This window comes from Chionomys nivalis, chromosome 2, assembly GCF_950005125.1.
Source record: "Chionomys nivalis chromosome 2, mChiNiv1.1, whole genome shotgun sequence".
NCBI lineage: Eukaryota > Metazoa > Chordata > Mammalia > Rodentia > Cricetidae > Chionomys > Chionomys nivalis.
In genome coordinates, this window is record NC_080087.1 from 24,805,133 (window position 1) to 24,827,236 (window position 22,104).

Genomic DNA, 22,104 nt, shown 5'->3' on the forward strand with positions numbered 1-22,104 from the left:
CTTTGAGTTGGAGGCAGAGACAGGATAGCACCGGTACCCAAACCCGCTAGAAGCAAGGAAGAATTCTCCTCAAAGGCCACCAGAGGGCGCACGCGATCTTTGCTGATACTTTTTAATTTCAGACTTCTCTAGAATTTTGAGGAAATAAGTTTCTTGTTTTGAAGCAGCCATTTGTAGTAATGGTCTGTGACAGCTATAGCAAATGAGCCCGCCCATTAGCAGGCCAAGGAAGGTCTCCTATAGCTCTGCTTTTTGTTTTCAAGAATGAATGTCAGATTTTGCTCAATGTCTTTTCTACATGACTGAAAAATGATACTGTCGTCTATTATTTGGTTATTGCATTCCTACTTTGTATCAACCGTCAGTTTCCATGGGGTAAATATTAGAATCGTCATAGCTGTTACCCCCATTAAGGAATACTCCCTGATAGTGAAGGGTTCTGAGACATTTTAACACAATATAAACTTCAACATCAATCTTCTTGCTTTTTGTTTGATAAGGAAAAATATTCTTTTTTTTTTCCTGCTAGTTTCTCATATAGTCCAGTTTGGTCTTGAACTCTCACTATGTAGCCAAGGGAGGCCTTGAATGCCTTGAATACCTAAGCCTCTTGCTTCTGCCTCCTCAGTCCTTAGGTCATAGAGCCACCATGCCTGACTGATAAAGACATTTTAAGAAGTTCGTGAACAGTCTGTGGAATGAAGCTATGCTTGGAAGTGCTTTTTTATTTTATTTTTTATTTTTATTTATTTATTTATTTTTTTGGTTTTTCCAGACAGGGTTTCTCTGTGGTTTTGGAGGGAAGTACTTTTTAAAAAAAAAACGAATAATTACAGGGCTTCTGACTGCTGAGGGGATTGCAGCGGAGCCCCTCTGGGTGGGTTTCGGCATGAGAGACACTTTTAACGTCTGTGGTGTTTCAAAATGGAGAGGGTTATACCATGTGTCATTCTTTGAAAGAAAATATGCAGATTGGAGGGCGCTAGTGAGTGGCTGCACGGCAGCCTCGCAGCCCAGCATGTGTGGTACAGCACCCCCATCTCCTCCCTACTTTAGGGGAGAGCCATCATTCCTCGTTAGTCTAGACCTTGTGGAGATTTATTACCGCCCGCCGTCCTAAAACCTTTTGGGGGCTTGTGTTTCTGAGGAAAAGCTTCCATGTCACAGCTACCAGGGAAACCCATTCACATTCAAAAACAGAACTCTGAAAATAGCATAATAGGAAAAAACGGTTTCATATGATTTATGATCAATGAGAGATTTCTATATAAGCATATTTCAGGAAAATGTCCAAATTAGACCACCCAAGGGAAAGAACACAGCAGGTAAAATAACCACGGAAAGAAAAAAAAATTCTGCCGTCTTCTTTTCCTTTCCCTTTTCCAAACAGGGTCTCCTTACTCAGCGCAGGCTGTCCTTGAACTCTATTCTTCTGTTTTGGCCTTCAGGGAGCGCTTCAGTTATGGACTACGCTTTACCTGTGGCAATTTGATGGTGTCCAGTTTGAGAATAGATAGCAAAGTTAAGATTTTTTTAAGCATTGTGTGTCCACAGTATGCTTATATCCATCCTGTCTTCCCACCCTTTTGAGATATGTTGAAAAAAAAAAACCTGACTAAATCCTCCCCGTTAGAAAGCAGTCGGTAGCATCCTCGTGAAGCCTCCAGGAGACTGAAAATGCAACGCTGCTATTCAGTTCACCTCCTGGAGCGTTGCATTCTACTGAAAACCCCAGCTGGAGTTCATGGGAAGGGACTGTTTCTACCGAGGAGGGGTCTGGTGCAGGGCTGTAGGATTTACCGGTAAGGGTCGAGTTTCCTACGCAAGCTGTATTTCTAGTCGTAGCTGTCTCTATGCGCTCTCTTCCTCTCGCCGGTACTTGCCTTAAAACCTAAGGAACCCACAGGAAAAATAGTCTGCAAAAACAGCTCTCGGCCCTAAAACAGAAGCTGCTCCGGATATAACATGGATGGAATATTAAACTCATTAAAGAATGTAACTCAAAAATAAAAGATGGTGATATATATGGGGCGGGGTGAAGCAGACCGGTTGGTCCTTGATAAGTAATTCTTCAGGCAGTCAAGCAGAAAAACCGAGGGCTCTCTGAGGGATGCTTACGCACGATTCAGGCCTTTGCAAGGAGATTCTTCAACAGTGAGGTAGCCGGGCATAGTGTTGCAAGCTTGTAATACCAGCATTTAGGAGGTAGAAGCAAGATGATCAGGAGTTCAAGGCCAGGCTGGACAACATGAGACACCCCCCCCCCCGCCGCGCGCGCGCGTTTAAAAAATCTGTAAAGAAATTGCTTTCATGTTCTGTGTGAGGTTTTATAAGGTGGGAATTGAAAACACCCATTTTTTTTTCGACATGTAAAAAGAAAAGCATGTTTTTCGGTACCGTGGAAGCCACATACTTTTAAATGGCTTAGGGAAAAAGATCGCCCATCCGCTGTCTATACTAGATAAATGCAATGCAGGAAAGGTTTACGATGACCGTCAAGTTCATTTAAATCTAGAGTTAAGACGGCACATTTCGCTCCTAATGAGCCAAAAGCGATATAAACAGCGGTGAAAAATTGAGTCTGGGGTGAGGGTGGGAGAAAGCAAGCACACAGATTGAGTGTCTCTCTCGCTTCGAAGCCGGTGAAACTGAAACGCGCCGGAAATTGTATTCCTTACTTTTTCCACATAACATTCACGGACCCCTTTTCAGTATTTATGCCTTACAAGGACGAAAGCAAATGCTGAGACTTCGCTTCGGGCTCTTTTTAAGCTTAAAGAATGAAAAACGTTTCAAATGTCGTTCAAGTGTGAACAATGTGAGCCCATGGTCACAAAAATTACTTCCAATCTATCTTGTTTTCTCGCTAGTCAACAGGGAAGAGTATGGTTTCTAGAAGGACTGCTATAGAACTTGGGGTATTAGTCCTCAAAGCCCACTCCAACGGTGGTACCACTGATCACACAGAGACTAAGTTTCTTCGGCCTCTGGCTGCAAGCTCCAGCCCACGATACATTCCCCCCCCCCCCCCTGCAGCACCCCGCTCCCAGTTTCTGGCTTGTGATGTGGCCGAGGGTTGATTATCCCAGAGGGTACGGGCGCAATCAACCCTCATCACGGATCTTAGGGCTGAGTCGCCGCTACCTGCGCCAACGCGGCACCTGGGCGACCTTGGCTTTGCGCACACAGCCGGTGAGTCATCGTGGCGGGCTGCGTGGCTGTCCTCCCCCGCAGACCCCCAGAGCCCAACCGGGCCTCCTGCTCCCACGTGACACCCGGGGGCCCAGCTCCACTCGCAGCCCCGCCCGCAGCCACGTCTGTGCTGCCATCCCTTTGGCTGCCGTGTTGCGCGGCAAAGCCCACGGCATCTGCTATTTGTCACTCAGATGGGGCGGGGACCGCCCCGAGCCTTTATTTAGACGCGGCTGGGGCGTTCTCCAGCCTCACTCGCCTGGCAGGCGAGAGAACGCTCGGAGAGGCTCGGCCGCGAGCACGGGGCTCGCGGCAAGCGGAGCGGAGAACGGAGTGCGGCCACCTCCGGGTTGCCGCCATGGTCGCGTAGGCTGAGAGCCGGGCGGCTCGCCTGAGTCCAGCTACCCTCGGTGGGTAAGTATGTGGGTGATCTGGGCGCTTTGGCGACGTGGCGCGGCAATGCCACAGGGAGGATTGCCGCGCTCTGCGCGGACCTCGGTGTTCCGGACCCTTCGGGTACCGAAGTAACAAACTCCTACCTTGGGTTTCCCAGCTGCGGTCAGGGATGCCGCGAAAGACTCCGGATCCCTTCAAACTGCACTTAGTGCCGCGATCGCTCACACCCGTCGCTGGGTGGTATGCAGCACTTGGTCCTTAAGACCTGACAACACTCCGAACTCGACCAAAGGCTAAAAAGAAGTCGGGGAGAAGTGATTTGCATCCGTTTGGGGGAAAATGCACGTATTTTTGATGCTTTAACGATAACTGCGTTCTTTCTTGTGCTCTTAAAGCTTCTCGAGAACGTCGGACTCCTAAAAATTCCTGGGAGAATTCAAAGTGCAACTTGTGTCCTTTTTTTTTTCTCAGTTCCCGCATCAACTTTAAGGACGCTAGGAAGGGTTTTCCGCTTTATCCTGAAAAGGGGTCCGAAAATGTTGGGAATCCCCCCGTAACAAATGTACTACTTTGATGTTTTAGGAATCGGGTGAAAATTAAAAATAGAAATGTCCCAGTTTAGGTTCTTCTTCTAGGAATCTTCCTCGAACCCCACCCTCCAAGGAGCTTCAGGGCCCCTACTGTTAGTTCTCTGGAGCCTTGGCAAGGTTCTGCTCCCCGAAGTGCCCCTCCCCCCCATTTTCCTATTTCCTCTGCGTAGTAACCCTTCGGTCTGGGGTTGGCGTCTCTGGCTGCTTAGCGCATGGTAAGTGATCAATATTTTAGTGACGTATGAAATGATAAAATCTGTTGCCTCGCGGTTTTTGCTCTTAAAGCAGTGGGAAATTTACATACTAGTAAATGAGAATGTTCATTTAAGTCATTTAAGTCACGACTCAGAGTTGAGGACATTTGACATCTGCATTTCCCGACCTCAGGGTCCCGTACATATCCTTCACAGAGCAGCGTTGTTCCCAACGTGAAGTTCCTATTCATGTGTTCTGAAATCAATTAAGTAGAGAGTGATTTAAAAAAATTGAAAATTGCAAACGGAGAAAACATAAGAATGTGTCTCAAGTCAGAGGGTCTTTGTTTTATAACCACTCCCCCCCCCTTAGTTTTATACACACATATGTGTGTAATGGTGTTCTAATGCCATTCTTTACTATGAGTCATGGTCAAAAAAGTTTAAAAGCCACTGCCCTAGGTAAATTTTCATATGCACCAGAGGACATACAGAAGAAGGTTTCCTGTGTAGGGCCACAAAGCTGGACAATGCCTTCATGTCTGTCTGATGGGGAAACATAAATTATGTACCAGTCATAAAATGGAACATGGTACAGGAGCGAATGAGGTGGTGCTGTGTTTCCATATAGACTCCTCTCAGTGTGGAGGAGAAAAACAAATAAAAACAAGTTACTTAATATTCAATGATTTCATCTATGTGAAATTCAGAAACTGGCAAGCACAGCTATTGTGTAGGAAAGCACAGAGATTAAAAATCATAAAGGGAAAAATATAAATTAATGTTATGAACGTCATTAATGGTCACCTCCTGGGAGGGGGGGCAAATGGGTATGAGGGAACATTGACGACTCTTAGGAAGCACAATATACCTCATCTTCTGGCCAGTGGACAGTGACCTGAGCCACGTTTCAGGATTAAAAACTGTTAAATGATACACATAGGTCTAAATGTTAACACCCCCAACCACCAATATATTAAAAAAAAAAACAAAACAAAAAAAAAACGAAGAAACCTGTATCCAGGGCTTGAAATCTCGTATTTTCCACTGCGTCATAAAGAGTCCTGATCAGGGAGAGTTACCTAGGAAACGCAACAGCGTTAACACTGCATTTCATAATTTCTTTGGGGGGCACATTGCTAGTCATTAAATTCATCATATGTTTCTATGCCTTAAAAAATTAATATACTTTTTAAAGTGCTTAGAAGAAAATTGAAATCATTCAATATGCTATTTTTAAAAGTAACTTTGCTATGACTTGGAATTATATTTTATTTCGCAATTTAAGCTCAACAGGCTTTTGTTAAGGGGAAATGTAAATACTAAAAAGTAACAAAGCACAAAAAAAATTTCAATTCTTCGCTCTGGGTTTTAAAATGCTGCCATGCTGTGGTATTTATTTCTACTTCAGCTATTCAGGGGCTCCAGGCCATATTTCTAGTGCTCAATTTTTGCGTGTAACTATATATTATATTGTGTTACACATTCCTATGCTACAGACCAGCACATTCCTACCACAGCACATTTCTCTTGGGAAACAATGTTCTGGATGCGGGTCGTGGTTGAAGAAACTTTCAGATAATAAACAGGCATTTATCTTTGTGGTGCGTGTGTCTTGATTGAAAAAAACAACAACCCCCCCTCCCCCAAAAAACTCGGCTGTTAATGCACTTGATTCCACAATGATTTCTGAAGTTCACAGTTGTATTTTGCCCACAGTTATGAAGCTCATGCATTCGTGGGTGTGGATGTGCATGCTTTGTTTATGTGGTGAAGATAGCACACGGTTAGCTGTGTTGTTGTTGTTTTTTTTTCTCTCTCTCTCCTGGGAAGGCGATTGTCCCTGTGCCAGGGGCTTGCTGCACCCCCTCAGCCATGGGCGATGCATAGATTAGCCTGGGCTTGCCTCTGGGCTCTGTAGCCAGTTGTCATCTGGAAAGATTACAACTTTTTATGCCCTGTTGCTTTACATGTAGTATGTGGTTCTGTTTTAAGGATTAAACATGTTTTCATTACGGTATTTTTTTTTCTTTTCACTGTGAGAGTCTTGAGAGGTGTTCTCTGCCTCCAGTGTGGAAGGCTTGGGCGATTTCCCTCTTGTTCCTGGTTTCTAACTTGCCCCACAGTCAGAACGTGTGTCAATATCACTGATTTGCTTACTGTTGAGGGTCGCTTTATGGTCTTAATTGCTCCTGGTGTGATCACAAAGAATGTGTAATCAAAGGCTTTCTGGGCAAGATGACGTATGTATCGTGTGGACATGCATTTGACACTCTCACCTAAGGTTTTTTTTTCAAACCTGGGAAGTTTTGCCCTTGATTTCATTGTCCCCTGGGCACCTACTCCCCCTTTCCCCGTTCTTTAGGAACCACAATTAGATGTATTAAGTTTTTAATCTGGCTTTTAAGGTTTTAATCCACGTTGAATTCTAGATATTATTTCTTTAGATCAATATTCTAGTCAAAACCATTTGCCCTTTTCTCCAAATTGAATTAGATCTTACTTGCAAATACGACGTGTGGAGAAGGCAAAAATGAAGGGTGTGGCCCGATGAAATGTACTAATGTATATGCCTGTGTGACTCTCCAGATGAGGTCATAAGACCTTTTCAATCCCGCTCCTTCCTGTGGAGCGCGGCCTCCCCCCACTCAACTCTCTTGATTTCAATCACCGGGAATGTGAAAATGTGGTGTGCTTTTTTTTTTCTCACATTGTGTTCTGGAGATCCATTCATACAGTATTATAAGGTTGTTTATTTTTCCTTCCTATATGGGACTGGCAAATGGTGCCCTATTAGCAAATTCCAGCCCATTACATATTTTCATATAACAACTATTTTTGGAACATGGCCAAAGCCTGTTTCTCTGTTTATTATGTGAGACTATCTGACCCAGAAAGCCTAAGGTATTTACTTTCTGGCTATTAACAGGAAGTTTATTTGCTCCACTTCAACAATATTCATGACTAACACCTTAGCCCTTTCATTTAACATTTAAGTTGTTTCCAGTATTGGACTGTTACAAGTTGAATTGCTACAATGTTCTTGCTTTTTTTCAATTGAATTCACTTTATTTCAATTATGCATATGTATGCGTGTTTGCACGGGTTCCACACAGGTAAGTGCAGGTACCTGCAGAAGCTGGAGACGCTGGGATCCCTCCTGGAGCTGGAGTTCCAGCAGGTACTGGGAACTGGACTGGGGGACTGGTGCAAGGGCAGTACTTGCTCTTAACTGCTGAGGCATATCTCCAGCCCCAAATGTTCTTTAAGCTATGTCTCTTGGGTACAGATTGAATGTCCCTCGTTTTAAACCCCCGTCTTTCTGAAATGCTCCTTCTGCTGAGCTTTTGAGTATCAATATACCACAAGTGGGAAATTCCACACCTGGCCTCACATAAGACATCTCAGTCAAGCGCAAATGAATAAAAATAGTATATTAAATTGCCTCCCAGGCTATTTGTATGAAGCATGTATGATACCTAACTGAAGGGGGCTGAATAACATGCAAAATCAGCACCCCGAGGCTCAGGGATCACTACAAATAAGTACAATTTGTAGTAAAATACAGCACTACAAATAAGTAAGTAAATAAATAACAACTAAAGTAAGTGCATTTTATGTGTAGACTTAGGTCATACTCCAAAAATATCTTATGTATATTAATATTTTTTAAAAAACCTCAAATGAAAAGGGACATACAATCTGCATAGCTCAAGAAGATGAATATGTGGCTTGCTGCATTTCCATGAATATTTATAATGATTAGCATTTACATTGTTTTGAGACAGGGTCTTACTATGTAGCCCTTGCTAGCCTAGAATTTAGGATATAGTCCAGGCTGGCCTTGAACTCCTGTCTCTGCCTCTGAATGCTGAGACATCACAATTTCTTTATGAAGAAGTGCCTGTTCAAGCACTTCTTCCAATTTTAAATTTGTGTTTGCTTTATATTTATATTTTCTGGACGGTAGACTTACCAGGTACATGCTTCCAAGTTGTTATATTTTGAGACAAGGTCTCACTGTGTAGCTCTGGGTTGCCTCAGTCTCCCTCTGTAAATCAGGCTGGCTTTGAACTCATGGAGATCTGTCTGCCTTTGACTCCTGAGTACTGAGATTAAAGGCCTGTGACATCATGCTGGTCTACAAATAATTTTTGCCTTTGAGGTTTAGTTTGTCATTTGCCTAATCCTCCCTCCTGCCCCACCCCACCCCACACGTGTGTGTGTGTGTGTGTGTGTGTGTGTGTGTGTGATGAGGCTCAAGTCCAGGCCTGGCACAGCATGGAATCATATACACACTCCAGCCTAATTTAATGGTGCTTTTTGATAAGCAGAATTATTTTTATGACATTCAGTCCATCAGGGTGTTTAGGGGGTGGGGAAAGGGGCAATGGTGCTTCTGTGAGCCCTGCCCATAAATGATTTCACAATCTCATTTACCTGAGGCTTCTTCCCAAAGGCCTGTCCTTTGAGTTCTCACAGTGGATCTGCAATTATTGCTATTCGATCCTGGTATATGCATTAAGTCGGGATCAAGATGACGTGTTGTCTGTATGGGAAAAGAACCACTATGTAGATTAATTGAAAAAAGTCTAGTTTTCATTAAATGATCTTTTCATATAAAGATTATTTTTTGGTTCTTGAGTTAATACCAGGCTGTTTTAACATAGTTTATAGTAAATTTTTGTTTTTCAGTGCTCGGCATTGAACACAGGGGCCTCGTGGTTATTAGACAGCATTTTACAATTAAGCTACATTTCCAGATTTAAAGCCCTTGCTGGTCCTGTAGCTTCGCTAATTTTGGTCTTCCTTCTGAGCCCCCCACCACCCATATGTGTTATCTGAGACCAAGATGGTCATGTGATATTCTATTGTCTTTATGTTATTTCACTGGCCAGGACAGCAAAAATTAGCTATAGTGATTGTGGATGCTCTTATCTTGCTTCTAAGGTAAATGGGGGTGCTGTGTCCCACCATGCTCAGAGCTGTGGAGTCACAAATGATAACTGATTTTTATTAAGTTCATTTTCTAATCTGCTAGACTTTGAAGCCCAGATGTTTCTGTTCATCTCCTAGTTCTCTCTTTGTGAAGTATAATTTTGGGGAATTGTTTAGCCTCTCTGTAGCTAGTACAAAATATGGAAGACAGAGATCTCTCCTGTGAGGTTGGTGAGACTATTGGGTGGGTATTTGGTGAGGGTTATGAATTGGTCCTATCTTCTAGGATGCATTCATTTCATTTTCTTCTTTGATTTCTTAGCACATTAGATTACTTTATTCTAATCATTGCTTAGTCATCAAGTCAGCTTATGTTCTTAAGTAAATCTTGGACATATATCTATGATTGGGATTTAATCTACTTTCTAGTGTGATGCTTATGAGTCATAAAGCAACTGTTCTTTGACTGTAGCAAAGAACATAATGAATGATAGAGTCCTAAAGCAGGATTGCACAAGAGCTTAGCAACCAAGATGGCAACCTTTCAGATTTTTATCTGAGTCTTTTGATCTGCTAGAGATAGAGCTGGCTTTCTCATGAATAAATTCGACACTTGGCATGTAGTATGGTGAATCCTGCTCTGCAGAAAGGGAAAGTGAGTCTTCTTTGTATTGCATTACTCATACATTGGCTTTCTTCATTCTCTGTTTAGCATTTTTTTGCTTTATATTTACTCACGAACAATATTTTGAGCACTTTCAGGCCAGGCAGTACATTTTGCTGGTTTGAATGCATCTATGTCCTTGAGAACTTCAGGGGTCAGAAAGGATTACCTTGAATATTGAGAGATGGACCTACCTGTACCAATTAGGCAAACTCATTCATCTTCTTAATTGACAAAAATAACCTTTCTAACTTCCTATATTTTGCATGCCTCTCAGCCCCCTAGCTTGAGGCCCTTGTTTTCCTGTGTGGTTCTCCTTGCTGTAAAGTTTCCTACCCTCACGTGGGATGACCACTTACTAAGACATTCTGGCCTTCCAGTTCTTGGGAAAAGAGGGTTCTTTGTTCCTAGCCTGGCAGTCACCCCTCCTTGCTCACTTCTGGCTTTTATTACTGGCCTCCCCATATATGTTTCTTCTTATCTTGAGTCCAGTGGTCAGGTAGCCTTCACCTCTCACCAGCTCCAGCAGATTCCCTCTAGTGGGTCAATGGATACATTCTTTTCTTTGCTATTTCCGCTTTCTTTAATCAGTTCACCTCAACTAATTTGTGATAGAAACTTTCTAGATCCTATTCTGAGGGTATGCTGTAATCCTTCTAGCTACATCAGAACCCTATTATTTGTGATCTAGCGTTCTTCTTAAATGGTTAGCTTTCACCATCCATCTTTTAAAATCTAAATGTCATTTCCAGCTGGTCAAGTTCTTAGAGATTCTGTTCAAACGCCCTACATGGTACTTAGCACACAAAACACTATTGCTAAATAGCTCCCACTATTAAATACCCGTGATAATCGTGCTTGGTTTTGCAAGGTAAGTAGTATTGTCTCTGTTTTCAATTGTCAAGAAACTCAGGGAAGAGATCAAGAAATTTGCCCAACACCATGTAGTTACTAAATTGCAAAACTGGTTTGTCTGATTCCACAGCTCTTGCTTGTCTATGCTGTAGTACCTTGGTGCTAAAAGTACATCAAAAATAAGTGATTAAATAAATGAAATTATGGAGTAGAAATTAATTGACAATAAAGCGACATGGAGGTGGCTTTGCCTTCATTGCCAGTGTGCTTCTTGGAGTCTGCCCTTGAGACCACACTAGCTACACTCGTTTCCTTCAGATGCCTCTTCTAGTTTTTATTGTTACTAATGGATACATTTTAAATATTCTTCAGTGGGCTCAGACAAACAGAAGGAACCACACTTTGCACTATATTGCATATTAATTAAATTAAAAAAATAATTTCAAAAACCTTAAAAAAACACTCCCTTAAGCTGGGTGTGTTGGCTCACATCTGTGATCCCAGTACTCAGGAGGTAAGGGCAAGAGGATCAGAAATTCAATGTTATGCTGAGCTACAGAGCAAGTTCAAGGCTAGCCTGGGCTACATAAGATCCTGCCTCAAACAAACAAACAGAACCAAAAAGGCTTACTAGTGTTAGTCTATTGGATCAGTTTTATTATAGAATTATTTGAAAAAGAGAAGAGGTGTTTTTGTAATTGCATAAATTAACATATTTGTACTCATTTTGCTCCTTAATATAATCATTCATATCTTCTAGGGTTAAGATAGGAACTTGAGATTTGTTGTAGCTTGTGTTTGTGTGTGTGTGGCATTGTTTCTTATGATAATGGTTATTTTCAGAAACACTGTCTCTGCTTAGGGAAGGTTTCTCCTTTAGTCACATTGCTCAGAACACCACAGTCAGGGCCACTGAAACAATAAAGTTACATTTTTCACATTTATAGAAGTTTAAAGACCAAGACCAAGGTGTCATAGAATTTAATTTCTGGTTGGAGATTTCCCCCAGCTGTTTGGACTCTCTCTGCATGTGTGTTTATGGGGGGTGTATGTGACATTATCATTCTCATTTTTTTCTGTTTCTGACCTCATCCAAACTTAAGTCACTGCTGGGCCAGTGTTGTCTCTAGATACCTTCTCACCTGGGGTTGCCCTTTGACATGGCGACTGTGAGTGACTCGGGGACCCATTCCATCTGTACCCGAATCATTCCCAGAGAGAGCAGTAAAATGTTGAAATGGAGGTTAGCTGCTTTTGTGTTGAGAATGCAGTCAGTCTCTCAGCCCCTGCCGTGCGTCTCCCAGGCATAATGTCAGATATTTTTCGCATCGCCATTACTTTGGCTCCTGGCTGAGGTTTTGAGAGCGTGTGTGAGGCGGAGCTGTTCACTGGGCTGGCCTCTTGTAAAGTGTGTCCGCATCATATGCTTTTAGTATAAATAACTTGTTGCACTCTAAAAAGATACTTCAAGCTGCAATCTAGAGAATTGCATTCTAAAAGCCCAGGGAAGATATTCACAGCCCCGGAGGATGCTATGTAGCACACAAGCATATGCCATTCAGTGTGAGGTTTTGAAATCTGGGCTGTACAGGAAAATTAGGAACTCCCGACTCCTCTTTGGAATCATTAGAATAATACAGATCCAAACCTAGTCTTTGATATTTTTTTATTATAAGTTTATACTTGAAAGAGTCATTGATTGACTTGTAGCAAGTTTGAAACGGGATACTTTAAAGGAAGCAGAATGTTTCTTTCTGGGCTCTGAGTCTGTCTGGTCATTGTTTTAAGTATCTTCCTGTTCTTAGTCACATTGGATTAAGCAAGGGTTAGAGAAATTGCCTCACTTGGGGGACAAACCATTTTTTTTTTTTTACTCATTTCCTACAAGTGGAAGTGTGAGGGCCAGCCAACGGGTCATTTTAACACTTCTCTGAGAGGCTTTTGTCTTTGGCAGCACAATAATCTTCCGAACTTGGAAGGTTTCTTGTATATTTATTTATGTATTGTATTTTCAGGCAGTCCTGTATGCTAATTAATAAACGCACCCTTGATATTTTTTTCCTTTTCAGCTGAATGGCGTAGATTTACTGTCTCGTTTCTATGGCTCCTCTTAGACCCCAGAGAAGCCGTCTGGGACTCCCTGGCTTCTCTTAGAAAGCTTCATCTTTATTCAGTCCATTTGCTGCCATGTGGCCTTGAAGCCACGCAATTTGGCAACATTTTCCTGACCCTTTACAGTCTTCCCCTCTGCACTGGCTCTTTCCAGGTAGTGAAAGCTGACCTTGAACTTTCAATAGTGGTCTTTTCTCAACCTTCAATGCCTGGCTCCTGTTCCTTTTTTGAAACTGGTCATTTGTTTGTTTGTTTTTCTGACTAAATTTTTTCGGAATCCCTTTTGAGAAGCAGTAACAGCCCCAGACTTCCAACATTTTGTTCTTTTCCCTTTTCTCTCAGAGCCACAAACAAGGTCATTAGGCCGGGAGGTGTATGTCCTGCCCTGGCGGAGACAAAGGCTCAACACCAAGTCTCGTCTCACCACTCTATAGAATGCAGCAGCATCTTCCTGCCTCTTGAGGTCAACTGCCTCATTGCTTCCTGACCACTAAATCAAGATTATGTATATTCTGGATTTTGCTAAAGCAGAAACCTACTTCTGGTACCAAGTTCTCTGTAGTCAGGATGCGTTAAGGCCATGCTGTGGTAGCAAGCTGCGCAACAGTCCTCCGTGACTTTACTCCAAAGTTAAATTTTCCTTTTTGCTCATAAAAGTGTCTGCCATGGATTTGTTCCAGGCAGTGAGACCCAAGTCTGTTAACATACACCCATCTTATAGTTGTAACACTTCTTAGAATACTTAGTCTTCTTGGTTACGCAGCAGGGAAAGGATGTTTGATGACTCTTTTTCCAGCAGTTAACTTGGTTACTATAACCTAGAACTAGCTGTACATGCGTGCTCACAGATTGTACAGCTGAGGAAGGTCCAGAAGGAAGCATGGATGTGAGGCAGAGCCAGTATCTACCCAGGCCTTCTGAAGTTCTAAGAAAGCACATGTCTTTGTGCCTAGAAGAAATGAGGGTAGTACGTGAGGTGACCTACAGGCCACTCCCAAGCTCCACAGTGCCACCTCAGCTTTGGGGTAGAGTTAGGGGAGGTAACCGCTCTAATTGCCTCAACTGAGTCTCTTAGGTTTACAATGCAAATTTTCACTGTCCTGCTGTGACAGGCCAAGCAGTTCCTGAGGCACGGTAATGACTTCACAGCAGCTCTAAATTCTCTTATCTCCTGGAGGTGTCAGGACCGGGTCATAGATCTCCGAGTGGCTCTCTTATCATGCCACCATCTAAGGGGGACAGCTAAGAGAAAGGAGCCCTCCCAAAACCCAGGGAGTCTAGGGTCAGGAATTCGGGTGACCAAGGTCAAGTGCTTGCTCTACTAAGGCGACACAGGGAAGGGTTCTTACTCCCTTTTAGTCATGGTTGAATTTCATTAAGGAGATAAAAATCACCTATTTCTCAGGTTGCCAAGCAAATTAGCTTCCATGAATAAGCTAGCACAGAGAGGAAGGAAGTCCCCAGTCTGGTACCCTGAAAGAATGCTTTGGGTCAGCCCTGGGCTTCCCCAGTTGCGCCAAGGAGAGGCATTTTCACGCTCACCGTCATGATCTCTCCTAAGCGTCCACCTCCCAATTCTTAAAATAAGGATAAGAATTCCTCGGTGGCATTAATACGGATCCTTTGACAAAGTGTTTCAAAGAAGGTTAGGAAATGAGGAGGAAGCCAGGCAATGTGGATTTTCTCGAAGTTTCTCTGAGAAAGGATGGAAGTTGAGTCAGAGCTGGAGGGCACCCCTGGGTCAAGGCATGTTTGTTTTTAAAGCAGGGACACACCAGAGTATGCCGTATAGTGGGGGTATGAGTCACAGTGGAAAGTGGGGGAGGGGCAAAGTAGAGAAAACTTTAGATGGAGCAGTGGGATTGGCTTCCTGTTCTAGGAAGATGTTCTCCTGTGGCTGGAGGGAAGCCTGTAGTTTCAGAGTTAAAAAGGGTGAGATGCCCTATCCAGTAGCTTTTGCGTTCTCAGGGAGCCATGAGGGAAGGATGCTGGCAGACACGTGTGAAACACTGGGAGTAAGAAGGACAGAGGGAAGAGAAGAAATGAGTGAAATGACCTCAGTATGGGGAGGCATTATGATGGTGGACAGTCTCTGGAGTCTCTGCGAGGGCAAGCCACCAGAGTTAGAGAGTTCAGCATGCATTCACGCTCCCCCAGTGAAGAAATCGTGTTTGAGTGAGAGGGAAGAGAAAGTTTAGTTAAAATGCATTAATTAATCATGGCTTCCACAAATGGAATAAAATACAAGCATTGTAAAGTCGATGATAGATTAGAACATTGGTAAGGTAGAGTTGTCCCCCATCTCTTAAAATGATGTGGCTTCATATGGAAATGAAGCTCCCCATAGCCCCTCGTTTTCATGTATAGCTAATATGCACACTAACACATGCTTGTAATGAGTGAGCATCCCTTGGCCACCTCCTGACCCTAGACCATTAAGGAGACATTTGTAAACAAAGCGGAGCCCGAGTATCTGGGACAGGACATCAGTAGCTTATTGGATAGGTACCTCTTAAGTATTGCTGAATTGGCCAATTTGCCACAGCTATGCATAAATGCATTGTTTGCTTGTGCGAGAAAATAGCTACTAATCTTCAGTAATAATGCGGTGTCATTAAGCTAATAAAGCTGCAGAAATTCTGTCCTGATAGGTATGCAGCTGAATTATTACCATTATCTGGATGTTACCTTTAGGCTTTTTTGATGTCTCTATCGGCTAAAGAGCCTAATTTCGAGGCTTTTTATCTGTGACTGAAAATGTCGCCGCTCATCATCACCTCTGCTCGCTGAATGTGCTTTCTCAAAGGTCAGCCTGACTACGTGTCTGCCACCGCCTGACATCACCGGGCTAGCTATTCGAGGGCTGCCGAGTGGTTCGTTTTCCTAATAGGGGTCTTCCTTTGTGCTCTAGTCTTTGCTTTTTGTTTTGCTTTGGCCATTTTCTATCATTTTGTGTTTGAATAAAGACTCATTTTTATTTTGTAAATTACTGTTTGGGATAATGCGGCACACACTTGGGAGGCTGAAACAGAAGGGAGAATTCTAGCCCAGTTTGGGTTATATAACATGTGTTTTGTCTCACAAAAGAACAAAACACTGGCGTCATTATTTGGGGCCATTTTTCCTATTCAGTTTCTCTTTATTATTGAAGTCTAGCAATAATTGGCGGTTTTGTGATGACAACACAACACATCTTAATGTTATTAATATTTATCCTCTTGAGGGACAGTTGGGCCTAGAAGCCAACTGTCTGCTCCCAAACACTGCTAACTAAGCCATATAAAACTTATTCAGCCTCTCAAGGTCTTTGTTTTTCCCTGGTCACACAGGAGTGATAGCAGTATGCTTATTAAGTGAAGTAATATGTAAAAACAACCCTCAATGGTCCTATGGTAAATAGCCAAAGGTTTCTTGTTAGAAATGTGCTGGAAATATGGAATGATAATTTAAAGAACATGTCTACTTTTACTGTTTGGGCTTAGAAATAAGTGGTTTATCCTGTAGTAGCAATGAGAAAAAAGAAAATTTGTTTTCTGAATTAAAACTTATTCCAGTGCATAAGAACAGAATTCTTTAATTAATCATAGTTTGATATACTACTTAGTAGTGGTCTCTTAAGTATGAATGATGTCTTTATTTTTTTCCTTAATAAGTGGATGGATATTTAATATTAAAACAGACAGCAGCCTGATGGTGGTGGTTACAGCTGTGGCTGTAGAAAAAAGCCGTGTGGGAACCCCTTGTGCTGGTGGACCTGCTCTGTGTCTTGACCTTGGTGGTGATATGGTTGTGTGCCTATGGCAGAGCTGTACAGAAGGCAATGTACATCTCCAATGAAACTGGAGACCCCTCGAAAGACTGAACTGTGTTAATAGAGTTGTAACGTTATACGTGGTTTTGTGAAATCTTGAAGCTAGGGAGACTAATTCCAGACCGTCTTTAAAAACTGAACTCGAATCTGCAACAGTCTCAGAATTACCCTTAACCAGGGCATGCTCAGTGCTCTGTGGTGCTCACGAATACCTTTTGTTTGCTTTCAGGTTCTTCCTGCCGGATTTGCACACCGAGTCGTTGGCTTTTGTAAGTTGGTATTTGGTCTTTCTTCGTCCACTTTTGAAAAATCCTCCTCTCCAACATTTTGACACATTTCCCCCGAATTACAGGACCATACTGCCCTTTGCTACATAATGTCAATTAACATTCTAACCAGTAAGCAAGTTAAGACAAACACTTTGGAGACTGGTGTCTATTTTCTGATATCCCCAAGATGGGTGAAACAGAACTCTCTAGAACAAAATTCAACGTATTGATTAGGGAACTGTCAGAAGATATTGCTAACATAATGAAAATAAAGGCACCCCAGGCAGTGATAATAATTTGATATTTTTAAAATCCATTTACCATATGAAAGTCTTCTATAGCAAACTCAAAAATGGCACAAGGGTGTTTGTTAAATGAGAAATAAGGATTTATAAAGAATCTCTATTATAATGCAACTGCCATTTCCATAGCTGATAGATAGATAGATAGATAGATAGATAGATAGATAGATAGATAGATAGATAGAGACAGACCACAGAAATCAGAAAGTGGGATACTAAAAAGGGTGTTGAGGGTAGTAACATGACTGCTTATTAAATGTAGCTAGGGACGCAGGACTTCTGTGGATAATTATAACCAGAGTACCCAGTAGATGGTATAATGGGAGCAGTGTGAGGTCTGAACCCTTGAAGTTCCCGCCCTGCTACTGTATGATTTGGGCAAGTCTCTCCACTCACTGGAGCCCATTTTCTCCCCTCTGAAAAACAGACTCATAACATCTCAGTTATGAGGAGGATCAAGTTGTAATATCTGCCTTCTCTGCAAATGCTTCTGAAAGATGGGTCAATGAATTGATGAGTGTATGTGACCTTTGCCACAGGCTTTCTTTAAGTAGTACATTTCATGAGTACTTTTGAAAAATAATTTGATTTAGAGGAACTTAATGAGTTTCCAGAGAACCTCGATTGAGTTAGAGTGACCTGTAATTATATGAAGCTGTTCGTAAGATCAGCTTCCTATAATGAAGCAAGTTCTTGAGGCATGCTAATTTGACAGTACCTTTAAAAAAAATAATCTTGACAGATATTCCTGTCTCCATTTCAGAAGGCTGGGAAGGCAGAAACATTAGTGTAACCCCTGAACCTGAAGTGAGTCAGTGGCCAGATTTAGCTTTAACATTCTTGACATCACTTGTCTTCGTCACAAGCCACCTTTCTTTCCTCCTCACTTTTCAGTTTTCTGAGGCAGGGTCTCTTTGATGAGCCTAAGTTGGCCTTGAACTCGTAGCCCAGCAGCCCCAGTGTCTGGGTGCCATACTGAGACTTGAGGCATGTGTTGAATCAGCCTGCCCTGGCTTTCTTAGTTAATTTCTGTCCAACTTTGAAAACAAGAGCAAGCTTTCACAGAGGGCTGTTCAGTACCCTCTGTGGTACCTCTTCCATAGGTGAGGAGAGACAAGAGTCAGTGAATCAAGGCCTCAGGAACTCTGTGGTGAGCCCCGGGATAGTCCTGAAGCTTGGGGTAGGACATGTGGGGGGTGTTCTGTGTCAAGAAGTAGGCTTTCCATGTCTTTCATTCCAATGTTGTTTACTTTTCATTCAGTTTAGGAATTTCGAAAGGTAACCCATCGCTCCTCGTGTTTACTGGGGATGAGTGACAGATGTGGCGTGAACCCACAGTCAAATGAGCACATTGCATTACCGGGTTCTGTAAAGGCTGTGTCAACGGAGCAGTTTTGAATTCAAGGGCAAATTTAGAAACTCTTTTAATTATGTTTATTCAATAGAGGTAACCCCCCTTGGGAAAACACATTTTCCTTTAGACTCCCTCCCGTTCACCCTGCCCCTGGCTAGCCCTCTTCACTCCCTCAAATACAAACATTCTTTCACACACAGACGCTATTTAGGACCTGGTTAGCCAGCTCGGGTGATTCCCTGGACCAAAAGGGGAAAAAAAAGTAACTGTTTTGTCCCTGTTCCCACTTCTGTTTTGCAAACAGAATTTATACAAACTATGCTCCTCTTTGAGCTGTGTGGCCTTCCCTGGGGATCCTGCTTTTGGGAAAGCCTAGAAATTAGAAATGACGGTTTTCAGTTGGAGCAAACCAGAGCTTGCTGGGTGTAACCGGTTTGCTGTGATATAGGAATAGATTGATAAGGGCTGCACCTTTAGAGTTCTCGGGTTGGGAATAAAGTTTCCAGAAAGTTTGGGTTCAGTGGCGTGAAAGAAATTTCAGACCGTTAAGTGAGATCATCACTCCTAAAGATATGGGATGGAGGAAGAAGGGGGAAAGCGAGAGTTTATTTATGAACTGTCAGAGGGCCATTGAGGCTCAGCAGGCCCCAGAAACCTAGGACTTCCCTTGGCGCTTGTTTTCTCCCTCTGACCTTGGATGAACTAGCGAGCAGTATATTATGCCAGACGATTGTGTCGGTTTGTCATGGGTAGCATTCTGGACTGTCACTGGAATGTAGGAAACGGATGAATTTGCATTGAACCATGAGGTGGTCCGTCGGGCCCTCTCCTGGTCTCAAGGAGACCTGTCGCAGTTTGTCTGGGCCTGGCCTAATGAAAGCTTTGGAGGGAAAGAGAGGTGGGCCTTTGATCTCTTTGTTCCCGCTGCTCCCTGGGAACTCACTGAAATCAATGCCCTGTTTTCCTGAAGGAATGAATGGCTCTGCCTAACTAGCCTTGTAAAGCTGTAGGGAATTCACTGCCTCTGTTTATTGACAGCTGAAAGGGGGCACACAGGGTGGAAGGGACCTTCTTGTGAAAACCAGGCACAGGGAAAATTAGACCTCAATTTAACACAGAGGAATTTGGAAATTCACCCCAAAGGAGCCGAGAGTTTCTCATGCTTACATTAGGATGATTCAAGTTTGGGGCTAGTGTGCATGAACAATGGAGGTTTTGTTACAACTGCGCTATAAGTAGGAATATGGTCTGCATAATGAATGGAGCTAAGTAGACGCCCGTTCAACATCCCCTTCTCTTTCTGAAGCACAGACAGAAAGACAGATGTGAGCCGTGATATAATCAGGTGATGCCCTTTCCTTTTATGTTAAGAAGAAGCATGAATATTGCGCACGACTTCTCAAAAGTTTGTTGTTCATTTGTTTGTTTCAAAATATCTTTGAACTTGAGCTCTAAGTTCATGCCGGGGACTCCTGCCTTCCCATATTGCGTGGTTATTGTGGGAATGTAATGATTACCCATCAGAAAGGTTTTCTGGTCTTACACTGTTGTAGATGGAAGTGTGTGTCAGACGTTAGGGAAACTGAGAGTGGACCCAAGATAGCACGCAGAATAACAATAGTTGCTAAGTCTTGAAATGACTACCTTCCTTTGCAGAACAGAGGAAAGAAAATTCTCCAGCTTATCGCAAGGAAGTATCTCACCCCTTCTTAGCAGGCTCCCCTCGCTTGCTTCATTTCCCAGCAAGAATTTATGGCTTTTTCCTTTGGCCCCAGCCCTTTGTGCGTACCTCGATCATAGCACTTAACACATCCCCCCAGAGCTCTTTGTTTAGGTGTATTCTTTTAGCTGGAAGTAAAGCAGCTGGGCCGTATTCATTTTTATATCTTCAAGCCTCGCAAATCTCTTGGCTCACTAAATGTGGCTGAATGAATAGGGATTGATGGCTCCCCGTGAGTGTAATTACTTACCCAGGCTTCAACTGCAAATACTAAATTTTAGGAAAACTTGATTGGTCTATTGTACCTGATCAGCGCTATTGCTCTTTAAAAAAAAAAATCTTTCCATTATGGAAGATATCAAACACTGATTTTTTGGTTGTTTGTTTGTTTTTTTGCCTTAGTAAGTTTGTGGGGTGCCAATCAGCCCTTCTAGGAGGAGGCATTAAAAACATAGGACATTGTCTTTTGAGGGGCCAGTTTCTGTTTTCATTCTTTTTTTTTTTTTTTAAAGATTCTGGGTGTCATGTATAGCTATTTTCATGAAGTAGATGAAAAGCCTTTCAATACAGAGTCCTGTAGACTTTCACTTGACTAAATTTAGTGATTGAGGTGGATAGAGCTTGTATTAAATATGATTTAATTCTATGATACGCTGATAATATAGAATAAAGCCTCCCCTGGCTTCCCTTGCCCTTCTACCATTGTTCCCTATGCATTCTTTGTTAAAGGAAGCAAACAAACTCCCACCCCCAAGTGAAAAATGAGGGAAGTTCCAATCCTGTAAACCACTTGGATTTCATAGGACCCTAAACCAAACCCAACTACTGAACTCTTCTCAAGTTACAAACTATTTCTTTTTTTATTTTCAAACTTGAGATGTAGGGAAGAAAGAGATATTAATATTCTTGAAAGAAATCCCTTCTTAAAGTGGTAACGGGAAATTTTAGGAGGTGTGAGGCACCACAGCAACTGAATAGGGTTTGAATCTCATGTTTGTTTTATTTTTATACTAAGGATAATTGTAAAGAAATCTATTTGGATTTCTGTTTTAAGTCCAGGTAGGGATGAAGGGGCAGCTATAGGAACCCCATAGGGAAGAAGAGTTGGTACAGGTTGTATGAATGTGTTGAGCCCAGGAGGGTGGGTAGAGAGGTCAGATTTCTTCTGAAGCAGGTATCACTATGGCTTGATCCCTGGTGGATGCTCACCTCCAAAACTATTAACTTGTAGCTAGGAAGCATTAAGCACATAACTTGGCTGTTCAGTCCTCCCCATCTCTGTAAATCCCTGTGACATCATACCTAAGTAGGGAGAGGCAGAAAAGCAGTGAGAAGAGAGGAGATCTTTAAAAATAAAAAGTTTCCCAAACCCCCCTCCCCCCATTCTAGCTTCTATCCAGGGCCTGGGGTTTCTCAAATCAAATCTCTGACAGCCAATGTTTTCTGGAATGTTCTCACAACTCCTTCTACTGTGTGAGAGGTGGAAGGCTTCCGTGTGGGCTTCAACTCGGGGAAAAAACAAGAGCTGACTCAAGACTGCCCAGGGGACCCTGAGTGGGCAGACATCTGACAGCCTAGGGAAGACATATTACCTTCCTATGCAGGGGACAGAGGAGCCCCAGATGACACCGGAGGCAGGAGCCACATCAGGAGTGACAGCCGCCTTAGACGGAAACATAATAGAAAAGCCAGAAAAGGCTTTGAGGG

At 42.7% G+C, this 22,104-nt stretch overlaps 1 protein-coding gene across 6 annotated transcripts in view; it reads left to right on the plus strand.

Annotated features, from left to right (window-relative positions):
• The first annotated feature begins 3,454 nt into the window (after nucleotides 1-3,454).
• The window catches only part of Plagl1 (PLAG1 like zinc finger 1), a 41,601-nt gene continuing 22,951 nt past the window's right edge, over nucleotides 3,455-22,104 (plus strand). For 5 of the 6 annotated variants that reach the window (XM_057762997.1, XM_057762999.1, XM_057762996.1 and 2 more), the window contains exons 1-2: nucleotides 3,455-3,606; nucleotides 16,982-17,021. The gene's annotated coding sequence lies outside the window, so the exon portion shown is untranslated. The remainder of the gene's footprint in view (nucleotides 3,607-16,981; nucleotides 17,022-22,104) is intronic. The other variant, XM_057762998.1, reaches the window with a different exon arrangement.